We start from the raw sequence: 18,836 nt of genomic DNA on the forward strand, positions 1-18,836 counted from the left end.
ATCGCGCTTGGCCTGTCTATCTCTGTTTTCGGCCGCTGAGAGCGCTATATACTCCCCCCTTAGGACAGTTTTAAATCAAACAAGGCAACAAAAACGCCCCCTGGTTCAACGATGATCTTAAGAAATCCAAGAAACTCTGTCGCTCCCTTGAGAAGGCCTGGAAAAAAGACCCAAATCTCAGCACCAGAGACGCCTTCAAAAACGCCACCCACATACACCACCAACTGATCCGAACTGCCAAGAAAGCCGCTTTCAAAGACCGACTTGACAACAACGCCCATAACAGCAAGGAATTATTCAACATCGTCAAAGAATTCACCAACCCCACTACCAACTCCAACGACATCACTCCCTCTCAAGACCTCTGCGACTCCCTAGCTTCGTTCTTCCACGACAAAATCGCAGACATCCACAACAGCTTCCACAACCAACCCGGAGACCAACCCACCCAACCTTCTGCCTCACCTTCACCCCCCTTGAACACCCTTAATGGCTGGAACCCAATCTCCACGGATGATACCATCCGCCTCATGAACTCCATCCACTCAGGATCCCCCACAGACCCATGCCCTCACCACATCTTGCGCCGGGATGCCCCCGGGTAAGCTGAGCGCGTTACAAATTTCATATTATTATTATTATTATTACATCTTCAACAAAGCAGATTCCATCATCGTACCCCACCTCCGAGATGTCATCAACTGCTCCCTCACCTCCGCCACCTTCCCTGATAGCTGGAAACACGCCGAACTCAGCGCCCTTCTGAAAAAACCCATAGCTGACCCCACCAAACTCAAAAACTACCGCCCCATATCACTCCTTCCATTCCCGGCCAAAGTCATCGAGAAAGCTGTCAACAAACAGCTCGCCGCCTTCCTAGAAACCAACAAATCCCTCGACTCCTCACAGTCCGGCTTCCGAGCCAAACATAGCACCGAGACCGCACTCATCGCAGCAACAGACGACATCCGAACTCTACTGGACAAAGGTGACACCGTCGCCCTCATCCTCCTCGACCTCTCCGCAGCCTTCGACACAGTCTGTCATAGCACCCTGTTACAACGCCTCAGAAACATCGGAATTCAAGGAAAAGCACTGGAGTGGATTACCTCGTTCCTTGCCGGAAGAACTCAGAGAGTCCGCCTCCCACCATTCAAATCAGAAGCCACTGAAGTAATTTGCGGAGTGCCACAAGGATCCTCACTCAGCCCCACTCTCTTCAACGTATACATGAGCCCCCTCGCGGCCATCGCACATCAACACAACCCTCAACATCATCTCCTACGCTGACGACACTCAACTGATCCTCTCACTCACCAATGACCCTAACACCGCCAAAACCAACCTACATAAAGGAATGAGAGAAGTAGCTGAGTGGATGAAGCACAGCCACCTGAAACTGAATTCCGACAAAACAGAAGTCCTTATCTTAGGTACCTCCCCCTCCGCCTGGGACGACTCGTGGTGACCAGAATCCCTTGGAAAAGCACCCATCCCAACAGACCACGCACGAAACCTGGGCGTCATTCTGGACTCCTCACTCTCGATGACCAGACAAGTCAACGCAGTTTCATCATCTTGCTTCAACATTCTTCGCATGCTCAAAAAAACTTTTCGCTGGATCCCCACTGAAACTAGAAAAACGGTCACCCACGCACTGGTTACAAGCCGTCTGGACTACGGAAACACCCTATACGCCGGTACCACCGCAAAACTTCAGAAAAAACTCCAACGCATCCAGAACGCCTCAGCCAGACTCATTCTTGACATTTCGCGTAAAGAGCACATTTCTGGTCACCTGAAAAACCTCCACTGGCTCCCCATCAATAAGAGAATAACATTCCGCCTTCTAACCCACGCACACAAAGCACTATACGAACTTGGACCCGAAGGCCTCATCACACGACTTTCCTTCTACACCCCCTCCCGCCAGCTACGCTCCTCCCACCAAGCCCTTGCTGTAGTACCTCGCATCAACAAAACCACCATGGGAGGAAGATCCTTCTCCTACCTGGCGGCTAAAACCTGGAACTCACTTCCCACTCACCTTCGCCTCACTCAGAACCACCTAGCATTCAGAAAGCAACTTAAAACCTGGATTTTCGACAAGTAACTACCCACCCTTCTTCTAGCGCCTTGAGACCCTCTGGGTATGTAGCGCGCTATATAAATCTCTGAATTGAATTGAATTGAATTGAATTGTCGCCAGCGATGTGTCACTGTTGTCGTTGTGAATTAGGAAGTCTTTTACAGCTTTTAGTATGTGGTCTATGGCGTCTTTCCTATGGAGCAGGGCATCTCTCAGCCGCCACATCCTGGGAGGCCCGGAGCTCTCAGGCATAGTAAAGGTAGCAGTAACTGGCGCATGATCAGATGGCCCCTATATCTGTGGTGTCGACCATCGCGCATATCGGGCTGGTAGCCAGGAGGTGATCGAGTCTGGCATATGTCTTGTGAGCGTGTGAATAGTACGAGAATTCCCGTAGGTGTGAGTGCGCCACAGATCGTGCGAGAGCCCCCACTTGGTGAGTGCGTTGCACGGACCTATCCAATGTGTTATCAAAGACCAAGTTCAGGTCCCCCCTATTAAGACATGTCTGTCGGGAGTGGCCATGACGTCTGTTCGGGCCGAGGTCAAGAAGTGTTCCTGCTGTTCATTCGGGCTATATAGGGAGCCTAGTGTGAAAGTGAGGTCGTTGAGGGAAAAGCGATAGGCTAACAGGCGTCCCTTAATCTCTGCACATTTCTGAAGGACTTCCACCGGAAGTGCTGTGCTACCAGAATCGCCAGCCCCGCTGTCTTAGTGGCGCATGAAGAGAAGAATTGTGTGGGGAACTTGCGGGACCGCAGACGGTGACAATCTCGGGCAGTAAATGTGTCTCCTGCAGCAGACATAGGTCGCTTGGGCATTTTCTAGGAAGGACAAAACCGCCCTCCTCTTAGTGGGGTTATTGAGGCCCTTAACGTTAAGTGTTAGGACTTTAAGTGTGGTAGGTGGCATTAACCCTTACGTGAAGCGGTGAGCTAATTGTCAGTGACTGGAAGGCTGGAGCGGACTCAGGGCTAGACGCCGGAAGCTTGGACCTCTCAGGAATGCGGCCGTATGTGGACAGTGGGCTGTGCATAGAGCGGTGTAAACAAGGCATGGGCGTATATCGAGCACTGGATGAAACCTTCCCCTCCCCCCCCCTCTCCCTAAACTCTCCCCCCTCCCTAGGCAACCGGCCCCCCAACTTCCCCCGCCAACACCCCAAACTCCCATCTCCCCCTCCCTCCCCTCCCCCATCCCCAAAAACCTGTGGTCCATTGTCCGTCGCCATCCAGGCGAACTGGAGTGTAGAGTCTCGGGTTGTTGCAGTCAATCATAGGGAGCTTCCCTCCCGCCGACCGGCTTGGGTTCTTCCAGACCGGAGCACTTATCCCCAGAGTGGCTCGTGAAGCCTCAGCCCACGTGCTCCGCAGGAGGGTCTGAAGCTACTGCTGCGATCGCTGCACGTTGTCCTTCTTGAATGTCAGCTGCTGGAGGTTTCTTGATCCGCCGTCTCCTGCCTTGTTACCGCCATTGCGAGCCAGAGCGCGTCTCACCATCCTGTCGTGCCGACGTGTCCTCGTCGTCCTCTGGCGGGTCTATCCCCAACAGGCTGTAAGCTTCGCGCAGAGAGCGGAGTTGGTGCAATTTGTTGTCCAGCTTGAACACTATGTGGAAGGGGTGGCCCCAGCTGTAGGGGATCTGCCGCTGCTGAAGGTATGCTGTGACCGGTTTGAACATTCGCCTCTTCTGGAGTGTGAGAGCAGACAGATCCTGATATAATACTGGAGCATGGCCCTTAAAGGTGATAGGGTGTTGCCGCCGAGCCAGCTGTAGAATTTCTTCTTTAGTGCAGAAGTCCTGCACGCAGACCAGGATGTCCGTGGAGGAGACGACGCGCTCCTCGGCATCCCTACTCTATGTGCTCTATCAATGCGTAGTTCTGACTCGGACGGCCGGCCCAAAATGTGGTTGAACAGTTCTTGCGTAAACAACAGGATGTCCTTGGTCTCAGTCGTCATCTTCACTCCTCGAATCCGTATGTTGTGGCGCCGAGATCTATTCTCCAGGTCCTCCACATGAGATTGTAGATCCACCTGCTGGTCATGGAGCCTTAGAATCTCCTGTTGTGGTGCATCAATATCAGTATCTTGCCTGTCCGATTTGGATTCCAACTCCGCCACCCGTTCTCCCACACCGTCTATGTCTCTGCGGACTTCTTTGAGTTCCTCCGTGAATTCTTTCTTGAAGGTGTGGATGTCATCTCTCAGTGCGGAGAAGAGCGACTCCAAAAACCCCTTTGTGATGGGCTCTGCTGCCTCCGGAGCGTTGGTCCCTGGACGTACCGGGCCCGTTGATACGGATTTGGGTGACTGGGAGGACTGGGATTTCTCGAACACGGCCATGGTAAGGACGTGTTGCGCCAGTCACACGGGGTTGCACTCCACCGATGACCTGGAGGCCACCCAACCACTGTCTGGTCTTGTTCCCCCGGGACAGGCTTCCGCAATGTGTCACCCCAGCTCTAGGCAGAGGCCGGGTATTTCGTCTCCCCTTTCGCCGCTGCGAGGCCCCCAGTGCGCGGGTGTTGCAAAGCAGCTCAGTTGCGTGTGTCGCCTGCCCCGGGTCTTGCCACTGCCTACTCGTCTGCTTGTCCCCCAATGCCGCCTGGCCGCCGCAGAACTGGCTGAAGCAGTTGTTCCCTGTGACCTCCACCACTTGAGGGGTCTCCACCCACCGACCGACCACCGGTTCTCTTTGATTCACGTCCACAACGTGCAGGCTGCTCTGCAAACTTCCCTCCCAGGCTACTCCCCGAGGGTGGTTCTCTCCGTCTCCCGGCTTGCGCGCACTGTGGAGGGAAGCGTCTGCCCCAGTCTCTCGCCACTGGCTCCCTGCACCGGGTGGTCTGTCTCTTACCGCTCCGTGTCCGCACTCCACGTGGACCAGCGCTCACCTGTACCAATATGGCGGCCAAGGTCGGTCAGTCCGCAGTCTCGCCCCGGGGGTCGGTGCAGTCCGCAAGTTCACTCCAGGGGGTCGGTGCTGCGGACCGTGGCTCTTGCCCCGCTGTGTCTTCCAGGCCAGTTGACGTCCTCACAGGCCGCGGCTCAGGCAGCGCCGCCCGGAATTGCCGGACCGCGCCGCCTACACCAAGATGGCGACCGCGGCCGATCGGATCCGAAATCCGGAGGCACTTTCATCTTAAGGCACAGTCCGGCACCCGGTACACGGCAGAGGCCCCCAACTCTGTGATCCGCTTTGCCCTCTCAATCTTGGTCACCAACACCAGCAACGACTGTCTCCTCACCAGGGTAACTTCGCTCCGTCGATGCCGCCATTCCCCCACACCCGCAACGCTGCGAGCGGGTTCCGACTGTCAGGGTTCTCTCCTGCGGGCAGCCAGCGAGGCACTCGATCCCACACACTCTTAGGGTCGTCTCCAGCTCAGTCTCGGTGCCGACTGTGGCTATTGCGGCTCTTGGCCGGTGCTGATGAAGGCCGTCGGCGGGAGCTCAGCGGATCCGCGACTTGCTACGCCGCCATCTTGGCCACGCCCCCTACTCTCCAATTTTAAAGGATTACAGGGTATGCGAAACATTAGAATGATCTTTTGAGGGATTTTGTTGCCGTGCAATAAAAAGGTTTCATTAGTAACAGTGACAGATAGTTCTGGAGGAATGTTAATATCAGAGAATGTTTGGGGTGTTACACATTGAGGGTTACTTACCAGTTTTTTTCTTTGAAAAATTCTTCTTAAGTCTGTGATTGTTGCCATAGAACTAGCTACATGCATAGAAATGTTTTAGGATACCTCCCTCAAAACTGTGCCACAGGGTTCATTGGAGGTGCATGCAAGGTCTTTCATTTGATTAATGTTTTCTCTGACCTCAATCTCCATGGCAGAGTGGTTATGTTATGTGGTTTTTTCAACACTAGCTCCAAGAGTAACCGCTCTGCCTGTGCAATGGGATGCATATTATGGCACACACCTCCAATAACTCTTGGGCTCAGTTTGTCTCTCCTTACAATAAAGATAGCCATCATATTTTAGGAGACAATTTCCTATTTTGGACATCAGATTGCTGGCTTGTCTTATTGATGTCATTATGGTGTTCTATGAAAAAGAAGATTGCTAATAAAGTTTTTTTGTAATTCCTTTCGAAAAGATTTTTTAGCCTATATATAAATTTTTAGTAAAAAGTATTCATTTGTTTGTTGACATTACTGCAAACATGTCCACAAGAAAGGAAGGTGCACTCTAATAGGAGTCAAACAGGAAACACACTTGTAGTCCAAAAAAGTTCTTATTTTTATTCAAGGTAGTTTGATTAAAACCGGCACACACTCAACGCATTCCGTTCTCTAGTGCCACGGGAACTTCGTCAGGGCTTACTAGGAATGTCAGAAAATTTCTGAAAAAAACACACAATTTCAAATACGGTCCTTTTGGGGTGTTTATAAACACTAATCCGAATAATTTGATTCAATCAGTCCCCGTAATTCTGGATCATAAATCAGTCGTAAAAAAAATTTGCATCGATTCAAGCAATGGCTCCCAAATATCCAAGAGAGCAGGTTTGCATAAAACCTTAAGTAATTTCTTAATAAAGCGAGAACGGCATCCAAAGTAGGTCACAAAGGTTAGAACAGTTTTTAATCAAACAACCTTGAATAAAAAGAACTTTTTTGGACCCCAAGTGTGTTTCCTGTTTGACTCCTATCAGAGTGCACCTTCCTTTCTTGTGGAATTTCTTACCAATTTGGCATCTTTCAACAGCAGATGCCAGGAGTTGTTGCACTCCTCTGTTGATATATGTAACAAATGGAATTCAGGTGCTTGACCTTGGTCAGCTGTTGTGTGCTTTATTGTTTTACTGCAAACATGTTTTATTTATTAGAGCTGTACTTGAATGTTTATCTATTTTAGCAATTTTTTGTTTGTTTACAACCTGGAAAAAAACGACCAATAATTTTTTAGATTGCCTTTTGAGTGTTCTAAGAACTTGCTGATTTTATTTAGAAAAGATTTTCACTTTTCGTTAGTTTGATTGTCTGCTATGGTTTGTAGTTTGGTTCTTAGAAAAGAAGGAAAAATATCCTTTTTAAAATGCAAATGAATTTTGCCTCACCTTAGTTAACTTGCTCGGTTTGCTTGTCAGGTCTTTTGCTGTTTTTGCTTGTTTTTTTTCAAGAAGATTCAGCTGTTTTTATTCTTTTTCTTTGGTGTGACTGAGTTGGACTGAAATGAAAAGTTTTTTTTAAAAAGGTGATTTAAAAACATTATCACTTTTGCTTCAGTTTTACAAATATTAATACGATTGCATTAACAGATAGTTGTTCATTTCAGTTCCTGCATTGTAGGAAGATGATCTGTGTTAAATTTAGCTGAAAGAGACTATTAGTTATGGATCCCTTACCTTAGAATTACCCCCAGGGGTCAGACTGAATCCGGAAAAAAAATTCTCAGCAGTACCCCTACGCGTCGGTAGGTGGCGTAGGTCAACTCCACATCTGTCGATGGCGTTGTGGTCTCCGTCGGGACGTTGCAGTATCTACTGCCCCTGCGCGCTGAAGTCAGTTCTTTATTTTTAGGCACAAGCCAGAGCAGATCCGGAGAGAGCGGTACCCTTAGTACATTTTTTACGAAATCATTTTCGACTTTTGTTGACGTCTTATTTCGCGTCTCCATCTCCTGGTACACGTAGGGATGACCCGTCCTCGGACTGTCTGTAAGACTTGTGACTCCTGTCACAAATTGATGTCCACCATGGATCCACACTTCGTGTGCCTGGACCACGACCGTGACCCGAAGTCGTGCTCCCAACTGCTCCCCCAGATAGGGAATCCAAGAAGCTGGATCATCTTGGGAAGAAAATGTTTTATTTGACCAGCTTAGGACTGCCGTCGGTGAACACCGCATGTCTCTTGGGCCGTTATACACGCAAGGTGTGGGATTCGGCCGCGCAAGTGCTATCACCGTGCCCGGAGGAGGGCCAGACTGTACTCTCCTGTGCGCTTGTCGAAAGGAGGGACGTAGCAAAGTTCTCCATCCGCTGTGGGTTGGACACTACCAACTCGCTAGGCAGGAGGATTTTCATGTCGGTAGCCCTGAGACGCTATGCCTGGCTGAGGTCCACTGGATTTTCAGGGGATCACCAATCGACACTTTTGGACATGCCCTTTGATGGCTGTCGCCTGTTTGGTGACAAGGCAGACAATGCGCTCTTGCGCTTTAAGGACTCTAGGGCTATGGCCAGATCCTTGGGCCTGGCTACCACCTTGCGCACTATGCAGTCTGCCTTTCGCCCCTTTCTTGGCTATGGAAGGTGTAACCCACCATGTTCCGCCCAGAGCCACAGGCCGGCACAAGCTACCCAGCCTCTGTGCGGCCGGGGTCTTGGGATCCAGCGACGTAGGTCTGGGGGCCAGCAGGCGGCCAGACCACCAGTGCCCCCTCTACAGCAGCCTCCAACCCTTCCTAGTCCGACCCTTCAGGACCACCAGTTGCCAGTGGGCGGCAGGATCCGCCATCACCTCCCCCACTGGCACAACATCACGTCAGACAGGTGGGTTTTGCAAATAGTCTGAAGGGGCTACTCCCTCCCCTTCAACACTACCCCTCCATCCATGCTGCCTGCATCCTATCGCATATCGGAGGATCACTTAGCCCTTCTCCATCAGGAAGTTACAGCTCTCTTGCTCAAGGGAGTTATCGAGCGCGTCCCTGTCCCAGAAGTAGGTCATGGTTGCTACGCCCACTACTTTCTGGTGCCCAAGAAGGACAAAGGCCTGCGTCCTATCTTAGACCTCAGGGACGTCAACTGCTTGCTCCGGAAGGAGAAGTTCAAGATGTTTCTGGTCTGAACTTAGTTTGTAGACCCACCTCCGGCGTTGGTATTACGGGTATTTATTCTAAGGTAAGGAATCTATAACTAACTATTTCTTTCAGATTAACAAGTTACTTACCTTCGGTAATGATACTTCTGTAAGAATCATAGGTTAGTTATAGATTCCTTACCGCCCCACCCATCCTCCCCATTCTGCAAACTGACCTCTAGGGTTGAGGACTCCCTTTCAGGGCCCTAGTTTTGTGCACCAGTGGTCAGTGTCTTGCATTGGCTCTGCGCTTCTGGCGTGGAAAGTTGTATACAGAACTGAAGTCAGTAGCTACAGCAACGTCATCCCGGCAACTAGAACGCCAACGACGAACGCGGAGTTGATCGACACCACCTTCAGACGCGCAGGGGTACTGCTGACGAAAATCTTTCTGGATCCAGTCTGACGGCTGGGGGTAATTCTAACGTAAGGAATATATAACTAACCTATGTTTCTTACGGATATATTGTTACTGAAGGTAAGTAACTTGGAATGCCTTGCCTGTTAGGCTGAAGTTGGAAACTGATCTTGTCAGGTTTCGCAAGGGATTAAAAACTTGGCTTTTTCAGCAATAATTTTTCAGAACAGTCTCTTTCTAGCTGTCCCATTCTTTAAAGCTTTGTAGTTCTTTCTTCTCCAGTCTATCCCTTGGCGCCGGGAAACCCATTGCGGGTAGCTGTGCGCCTTATAAGTTTAAATAAATAAATAAATAAATAAATAAATCTATATATGTATAGATAACAATACACACATACATAGTCAGATGTAAACATTTTAACCAAACAACACTGCTTTGCAATGAAAGGTAGTTGGAAAAATAAATGTGTGTTTCAAGGTGCAGTGTTTGTTTTTTCTGTGTCCTCTCCTGGTACATTCAGTATCGGTTGTGTTGGGGGCATGAGAGAAGGCAGGACAATTAGCACTGGGGCATGTACCCCTTGTGATATTATGTTGTATGTATTTGTTGGAGTGGGCAGAATATGCTGTGTTTATTTACGTGGAATCATGCTGAATTACATTAAAATTCTGCCAGATTCTGCGTAATTCTGCGACGGGGAGGAACGGACATTTAGTGCTATTTTCATAGTGCAAAATGCACTCTTGTGTCTAAAGGTGGATGCAAGAATGCATTTTGCCTGAGAAAAAAGCACAGCCAACTACCACTCCACGCCCTTGCATACTCTGCGGTGATTAAAACTTTTAATCACTGCAGAGTATATAAGGGCACCAAGTGGTATGCAGTGGTTTCTAGACTTGAAAAAAATACTATTTTTTTTTAATAGAAAGAAAGTAAAGTATGGAGAAGGACAGAGGAGGGAAAAATGAAGCAGTAGTGGGAAATAAAAGAAACACGACACAAAGTATAAAGGAGATCCATGCAGAAGGAAAGACATCACAAGGAGCTATAAGGATGGGGACAGCGGGAAAGGTGATAGAGAAGGGAAAATGGGGATAAAAAGGTGGAAAGGAATGAAGAGGGTGAGAAAATAGACTCAGGCGATACAAATGAGATAGCATAAAGGAAGAGCAGAGACAGAAAGAGAAATATGGCATAATGAAAACATAGCAACAGGATTAGAGATAAAAAGTAGAAGATATGAATGATATAGAGGATGGCAGATAATAGAGAATACAGAGGCTGATCAGAAATAATAGTAAGGGAAAAGACAGGATACGAAAGGGAGGAAATACATAAATAGGGAGGGCAAAGGGAAGAAGAATAAATGAGATGGGAGAGGACAGAAATGGAAAAAGAAAATTTATTGGAATGAGATTTGTAAAAATGAGTATAGACTGGAGAGAAAAAATATGAACAACACAAATTGAGGAAGGAAGAGGATAGAAAGCGAGTGGTAGAACTAAGATATGGAGAAAGGGAGAGGAAAGACTTGAACATAGAATAAGTGTAGGCAGAAAAGAAATAGAGCTAATCTTTGGAGGTAAGGTAGAAAGGGGGTTGAAAAGAGACAGGAAGAACATAAGGATGAATGAGAGGGATGATGGGAAGGAGAGAGAGTGGAAGCATTTGAGGAAGGAGAGAAAGTGAAAGGTAAGAAGGAGATGAGGAATGCAGATAGGAACTGAGACAGTGGCGTAACAAAGGCCCCCACAGTGCAGTGGGGCCTGAGCTCCAGGGGGGCCCCACAGCGTAGTACCCCGGCTAGAGAGCTTCTGAGTGAGTCTTGGGGGGGGGGCTCCATGTACTTTGTAGGGGAGGCCTCAAGTTTTGTTAAGCCACTGAACTGAGAGACCTGTAACCACAGAGATGCATTGGGTGCACTGGCGCTCAGAGCGGTCTCTAATTACAGACATTAGCTGCAGATGTACTGATCTTTACCAGCATTTTAGCAATACCAAATCTGCCAGTACACACATAACCTACTGTAGAGTCACCAATAGTACTACAAGACAGTGCAGAACACAAGTGCAAACAAAATTCATACAATCAAACTTCAAGATATGCCGGACCTCTGCACCAACTCACTTGGTATATTTCACACTCGTTCTTCAATAACTTAAGGAAAGTGACCACAAGACCTGTAAACACTTTCTACATCACTACCCCAGGTCTGCAGAAGGCTGGTAATGCTACTCCACTCTACGCCACTCCACTGTACAGCACTCTATGCCACTCTACTCCACTTTAGAACGTTCTACTCAACTCCCTTTGTGCCACTTGATACAGCGTTACTCCACTCTACTCTACTCTAGAACACACTACACCACTCCACTATGCACCGCTCCACTCTACGTCACTCTATGCCACTCCACTCTATGATACTCTATGCCACTCCACAACACTCTACTCCACTCTCTGCCATTCCATTCTATGCTACTCCACTCTACGACACTCCACGAATATCGACTTTTCTCTATGCCACTCTACTCTACAACACTCTACTCCATTCCATGCAACTCTCTCTACACCACTCCATGCCACTTTACTCCGCTACACTCCATTCTACCCTACAACACTCTATTCCACTCTGTGCCACTCCATGACATTCTGCTCCACTCTGTGCCTCTCCACTGTACTCCTTCCACAAAACTCTGCGACACTCTATGCAACTCCATTCTGCTTTACTCTGTGCCACTCCACGACGCTCTATGCCACTCCACGCGACTCTACGCCACACCACACCACTCAGCAGCATTCCACTCTGAGAATCTACTACACTCTACTCAATGACCCTCTACTCCACCGTACACAGCTTCCTTTACGCTACTCCATACTACTTTGTTCCACTCTACGACACTAATCCACTCTACAACACTCTTTGCCACTCCAGCTGTATGACACACTACTCCACTCTAAGCCACTCCATGGACGCACTTCTCTAATCGTCACTCTACTCCACGCCTCTCCACTCTACAACACTCTATGCTCTTCCACAACACTAAACTCTACTCAATTTCCCTGACACTCTACACAACTCCACGACACTCTAATCGAATCTACTCCACTCCACTCTTACGCCAAACCACAGCACTCCATACCACACCACAACACTCTATGCAACGCCATGACACAGCACGACACGCCACTCAACACCACTCCAGCCTACAAAACTCCACTCTATTACACTCCATAACACTCTCCTCAACACCACTGACATTTACACATGCTGAAAAATAGCCACTGCTTTACAACATGGCAAAAACAGATTGCAAAGCCAATAACGATTGCATAGGTGATATCTCTTGGCTTTGCCTATACTTGTTTCTCTTTGCTGCTAAATGTATCACAGGGACTACTGCTGATGCTGAGATCATTTGGATGCAGACAGCAACAGTGAAGTGCTTCTACAGAGTAATTGGCGACTGAGAAGGTATGGGCATTGTGGGGTGCCTCTTGAGTTCTTGTAGGGGGACCCCAAAGTTTGAGTTACGCCACTGAATGGGCGTAAAATGGCCGTAAATGAAGGCCTTCGAAGCCTTGAATCTAATGTAGCAGATTTCAGAGAACAGAATAGAAGAACTAGTACCTTATGCACATACCTTTTTTTCATCCCGGAATGTTTTTTCATTCTCAGACCTTTTTTTAAATCGAAGTGAAGATTAAATGCTTTAAATAAACACTCGCAAAGGGAACAGGGTTGGCTTGTTTTTGAGCCCTTGCGATAATGTTGAAATAAGCACGCTGCAGCGAAAGAAAACAGAATCGATTGCTTAGTTTATGGATAGGATGTACTTATGAGACAAATAATGTATTGTATGTGTGATGACCCAGAGTATTTTTGAACAGTAAAATTGCACCTCTTGCATTTCAATGCAAGCACTATCAAAGAGCAGTACTACAACAAACCGCCAATGGCATGAGATGACACAGTATTACCCCTTTGGACGAAGCCAGCGCCTACTCTACAGATTTTAAAGAATTGATACCTATATGGCTAGGAGACAGACATACCTAGAAAGAGGCTCGACTTGAATGTCTTAGATTTTCATCCTCTAGTGAAACAGGAAATATCTCTCACTGAGCTGGGCACTACTGACATTGGTTAATTACAGCGCTTCGAAGCCGTGTTTAAGGAAGTGCTATGTTAAGAATAAGGGTTTCTTATCAAAGCCGCCCAGTTCCTAAAAGACTAGCTTCGGCAAACCCTGACACTCCCGCTGCCCCTCACTTCTGCCTTCAAGGGCCACCTCTGCCCTATAGACAAACTCTCCCCTCAGCCCGAGGAGCGCCGCTGCTTTTAAAACATCTGTAAACATGTGTACACATTTCGTTGAACTAATCAGCGTGGTTTCCTGGCCGGGCAGCGTGGGACAGTCCGTTCTCCTTGTTGACAGGGCCCGCGTTGGGCACCTGCCCTGTTCCACTCGTGAATGCAGGCCCTTGTAGGACAGCACGGCTCACCCTCCATGCCCTGTACCCTCCACCCACTCCTGCCAGCCAGCATCACTTCATACCGCTGCACTACAAGGAGCGCTTTGTGGTGGGGAGGGGGAAAGGCAGGCAGGTCAGCGGGAAGGGAGCTTTTATATGGCTTCGCACTCACGAGCTGTTGGCAAATGGAAATTTAACATTGAGAAACTGCACGTCAGAGCGAGACGCGACGCCCTAGTCACGAAAAGCAGGCTGGATAGGGCGTTTTGGCGTCTCCTGATGCCGAGTTATGAGAACATGGGGTGAGGACAAAATGTACATGTCCAATGCCCCTGGCCAAGGCTGGTGCTGCATTAAGGAATCACGTGGTAGGTCGCCTTACCGCGCCTCCTCGAGGGGCTCCCGTACTTCAACAAAGGCATCATCATGGTCATGCTGTCACGAGGGGATGGAGCACCCAAGCAGCAAATATCCCCCTGGCTGCATCGGTAGCCTCCCCAGGCTCCTGCAGGGCTGTGGAGAGGAAGCCACTTATTTATGTCCCTGCAGTGGACTTCATCTAATCTCTAAACAACCGGTGCGGGCTTAGGAGCCTCTGAAACTCAGGCTCACACAGTGACTCTTGCAGCTCTCCTCCGAGGGCACCATGTTGTGAGTGCGACCCTCTGACCATGAACGACGAGCTTGTCATCCGTCTAGAGGTCTCTCGGCAGCCTTCGTTGCAGACTCTGGCACCAGCAGCCCAAAGATCTTAGTGCCCATATCGGCCCGCATCCCAGCCCCCAACAGCAATCTGCATATCTCATAAATAATCAGACCAGACAACTTGTTGATGGGAAAACCTTGCTGCAGGTTTATTAGCATAACAACTATGCCAACATGGTGGGTTATCTTACAGACGATCCAAAGGCAAGCCGCCCCTCGCAGCTTACCACCTGATGGGCCAAGTAGTATCGCGGCCTTGGCCAGACGGTGCTTAGCGGTTGTGGTGAGAGGATAGCCCCTCCCATATCCGGTGAACCATTGGTCCACCCTCTTGCTCACCCCCCCCCCCCTACGAGGGGCGGAGCGGTAAAGCGACCCCCGGTTGTACAGGTTTCCAACCGCCCGTAGGATAATGGGGCACCGTCGCACCCCAGGGTCCACCCACAGATCTCCCAGGGATATTAGGCCTCAGCACCCTTTGTGCTCCTAGATAGGGTACTCCTGAGTACCTTTCCACCCATGGATCATCCTGTAACTCGCCACAGCCCTGGGTGTGGCGACCGTCGCAACCAGGGCCCCCCACCTGAGCCCACTTCCTTATTTGCAGCCTGCTACTACCAATGCTTCTTCAAGATCTAAGAGGAAAAAGTCCATGCCCACACTGGAAAGGTGAACACCTTCTTCCTCAAAGCATCCAGTGGATTTGGCGTGCAGTTCCCCATGTCTAATAAAGCCAAAGCCCATCTGGTCCGTAAATTTACGCATAGCGCAGTTAACTCTCCTGCGCGCCAACTCCAAAGCTTGCCCAGAGCGTGCCCCATGCCACACCAGACGTGGCGTGATCTCTGACCACCACAGTTCACATGTCCCTAACATGCTTCTTATCTTGCACAAGTTCGCCTTTATGTCCCTCAGCAAAAACCTTTTGCCCAGTGCCGGTAGGTCATTCTCCTCAAGGTGTATGACTAGAACGTCTGGAGACGGGCGGTTACTATCCAGTTCTTGCTGCAATGTGCCCACCACCCCATTCCAACGCATGCCTGGGAATCCCAGCCAAATGATTTTAGTGTTGTAAAACCCATGTTTCCACTTCCTGCTTTTAGCCCACTGCGCCAATCTGGAGACACCCGCGTGGCCCATCACCCAGAATTTTGTTGCTGGTAAATAAAGAGATGTGATGTATCAAACTTGTTTTATTAGACAAATCAAACCACACTGCAAACTGAACACATAACAAACATTCTGCTGCCAGACCGGGGGCCGTGTACCGGCAGCTCCATAACTTTGTGGCCACATGCCAACTTAGATTTAGAATTACATGCCCCTAACCCCTTTTGAAATGCCCCGGTGGTGTCTGAAGTCGTACCTAACAAATAAATAGAGAGCTCATGATCTAATGTACCTTTTGAAACAGTTTGATTTCCACCGCCCCACCTGCTTGATGCCCTCCGCTGGCAAGCCTTCTATAAATGCAGTGGTGGTTGCACCTATGCGAAAGGAATGAGTGCAAAAACGCTTGTCCGGGGTAATCCCCCCAGACAGCGCCAGACATGTGTGCATAACGTGTTCCACCTGATATTTGGTGAAGGGGGTGCTGTCCGCATGGATGAGAAAATAGCCGTCTATGGCCGGGCGAGCTGCCAGGTAAGCGACCGTTAAACTGACTGGGCAATATTTGCTAACTCCTAAGCTGTGCAACCAAAACACATTTCCTCCCCCGCTGACCAGTCTTTCATTGTCGCAGCGTGAGTTTGAGTGCCTCGCCAGAGCGTGCCACGTCCTGCAACTTCAGTGCCACCCCTGAAGTGTCATGCTTAGATCTAGCAACCAACTCGCATATCCTGAAAGCACCAAAGAAAGCCATGCTAAAAGTAGTCGCAAACAGCGCTGCCTCAAAATCTGAGCTAGTGGCCTTGGCCTGGGGCAACCAATCAATCATCCCTTGTAGAGTCTGGAAGTCTATGGGTGATCTATTGTCTGGTGTCTTAGGTTCACTCCTAGCCCATCCTTTTAACGCTGCCCTAATCACAAAGGCCTTGGTGGGGTCTGCTTGCCCCCTGAGCTTAGCGGTACAAAAGGGGGTGGTGATGGACGGAGCATCTGAACCAATCAAACACTCACACTCAGTCAACAGATCTGGGTTTAATCCATCACTGTTCTTTAGCCCACTCTGCCACCCCAGTTCAGACATGGCGTGGTGGCTTATCGCTGCTAGGTGTCCTGCTATCCAGGAATGGCTCTTCTTGCTGTCCCTAGTCCACAGAATAAATGACTGCACTCTCACTTCTAGGGATGACCTGCAGTCATCCCAAGCCCCTACTGTGGCACCATTTTTTTGAATGCATGCCCTGTATCTTTTGTTGGTCTTAGGTGCTAAAGACAGCTCCCGAAGTCCCCTTATTCGTTTTTCCACTTCAATAGGTACCAGAGATGTGCCGGGAAGGGGGTCGCTTCCTCTCTTGCTCTTGGCCATGCTACCCGGAACCGGCGCCACTGAAAACGAGAGAGAGAGTCAGCCGCAATGTTCTGGGTACCTTGAATGTGACGCGCCCTGCATTCTACATTGTTGAAAAGACACACTCGCACCAGCTCACGTAGGAGGCACAAAACCAGAGGGCAACTAGCAGAATGAGAGTTTATGGCTTGCACTACCGCCAGGTTATCTGACCATAACAGAACCCTTTTGGCTGACAACACTGCAGGCCACAAGTGAAAAGCCACAACAATGGGAAATAACTCTAGCACTGTGATCTTAGCTGTAACCTTTTTCTTATGCCAAGCGTTGGGCCATTTCTCTGCACACCACTCCCTGTCCAAAATGGCACCAAACCCTTGCCTACCAGAAGCATAAGTGTATAACGCAAGGTCGGGGCTGCCAGCCCAGGGTGCCCTCCAGATCACTGTCTGTTGAAATTGGCCAGGAACTCTGCCCACATGGCCAGGTCTTGTTGCATGACTTTACTCAGCTTCACCATGTGGTGCTTTTTGGTGACTTTGGCGGTGGCTCTAGCGAGTCTCCTGGCAAACACCCTACCCGCTGGGATGATTCTAGCTGCAAAGTTGAGTTTCCCTAAGATGCCTTGGATGCACTCCAGGGAGGCACTGTCCAGCCCAGCTAAAGATTGTATTAGATTTGCAAGGTCACGCTCTTTGTCTGACGGTAATCTGGACTCCCCCGCAATGGTATGAATCTCAATTCCCAGGAACGTTAACACCTACGCTGGCCCTACTGTCTTCCCAGGAGCGAGAGGGACCCCTAAAGGCCCAGTTAGTTGTACAAAGTCTGCCAGGGCCTGAGAACAGTGCTGTGTCCCATCGCTCCAGATGAACAGGAAGTCATCAAGGTAATGAGTCACCCCTTCCACCCCGTAGGTGTCTTGGAGGGCCCATTGCAAGAAACAACTGAACGCTTCGAAATAGGCACAGGACACAGCGCAACCCATGGGCATGCATTTGTCATAATAGTACTTTCCGTCTATTTTGGCATGTCCCTGGGGGGGATCTCTTGAAGCCCCCTCTGTGTCCACCCCGTCTGCGGGCTCCTCGAAAGGAATGTTTGCTCCTAGGCCAAGACTGAAAGGACCCCCCATGAGAGGGCTGCCCCCGGGGGGATTACTTTGGGAGCCAGTGGTCTGGTGAGCACGGGTACCCATGTGCTCCATCCAGAGCTGCACCTCTTTTTGATCCCAGCTCATCTCTGGGCACTGCGACATCTTTCTCCTGAATTCTCGGTCGTAAATGACCCACCAATTACCTCCCATTTCATGGCCTCGTTGTGAATGATCCGGGAGTACTGAACCAACCCCAGGCCCTGCTCTGGGAATTTCTCCATCGTGACGGAGGCTAGAATAGAGAAGGCTTCGAGCCAGTTGGCAATGTTCTTTTCCGGCCAGGGTTGGTACTTAACCTTTTTCTCGTCCTCCTTGGCCCCTATCTTTCTGGCGTCCATGCCCTCCTGGCCCAGCATGAGCAGCGTGAAGATATCTATGAAATCCCGCCTCCAGATCCCCTCTTTGGCGGCCTGCGGCACTTGCCAGGCCAAAGAGCATCATCCGGACAAGAGCGGGGCGGTGGTAATCATTGGAACCATGGAGGTGGGGGGAATGGGCGCCGGGATAACTGCTGGAGGAACCCCTGCGCTACTGTGTGTTACAGGCAGGACCGGGCTGGACACCAAGGAAGGAGCGACCGGAGGAGGCACCGCACTTGGCACCCCAACACTGCTGACAACTGGAATGCTCACCGTCGGCGCGCCCCGCCCAGATTAGCTGACTGACCTGTGGACCAAACATTAGACGCTGCAGGAGTAGCACTCACTTTATCATTGACAATGGAGCCAACCTGTGTTGGGCTTGCAACTGCTGACCCTGCTTGAGAACGTACCATGAAAGA

This window comes from Lissotriton vulgaris, chromosome 12 (genome assembly GCF_964263255.1).
Source record: "Lissotriton vulgaris chromosome 12, aLisVul1.2, whole genome shotgun sequence".
In the NCBI taxonomy this organism is placed as follows: domain Eukaryota; kingdom Metazoa; phylum Chordata; class Amphibia; order Caudata; family Salamandridae; genus Lissotriton; species Lissotriton vulgaris.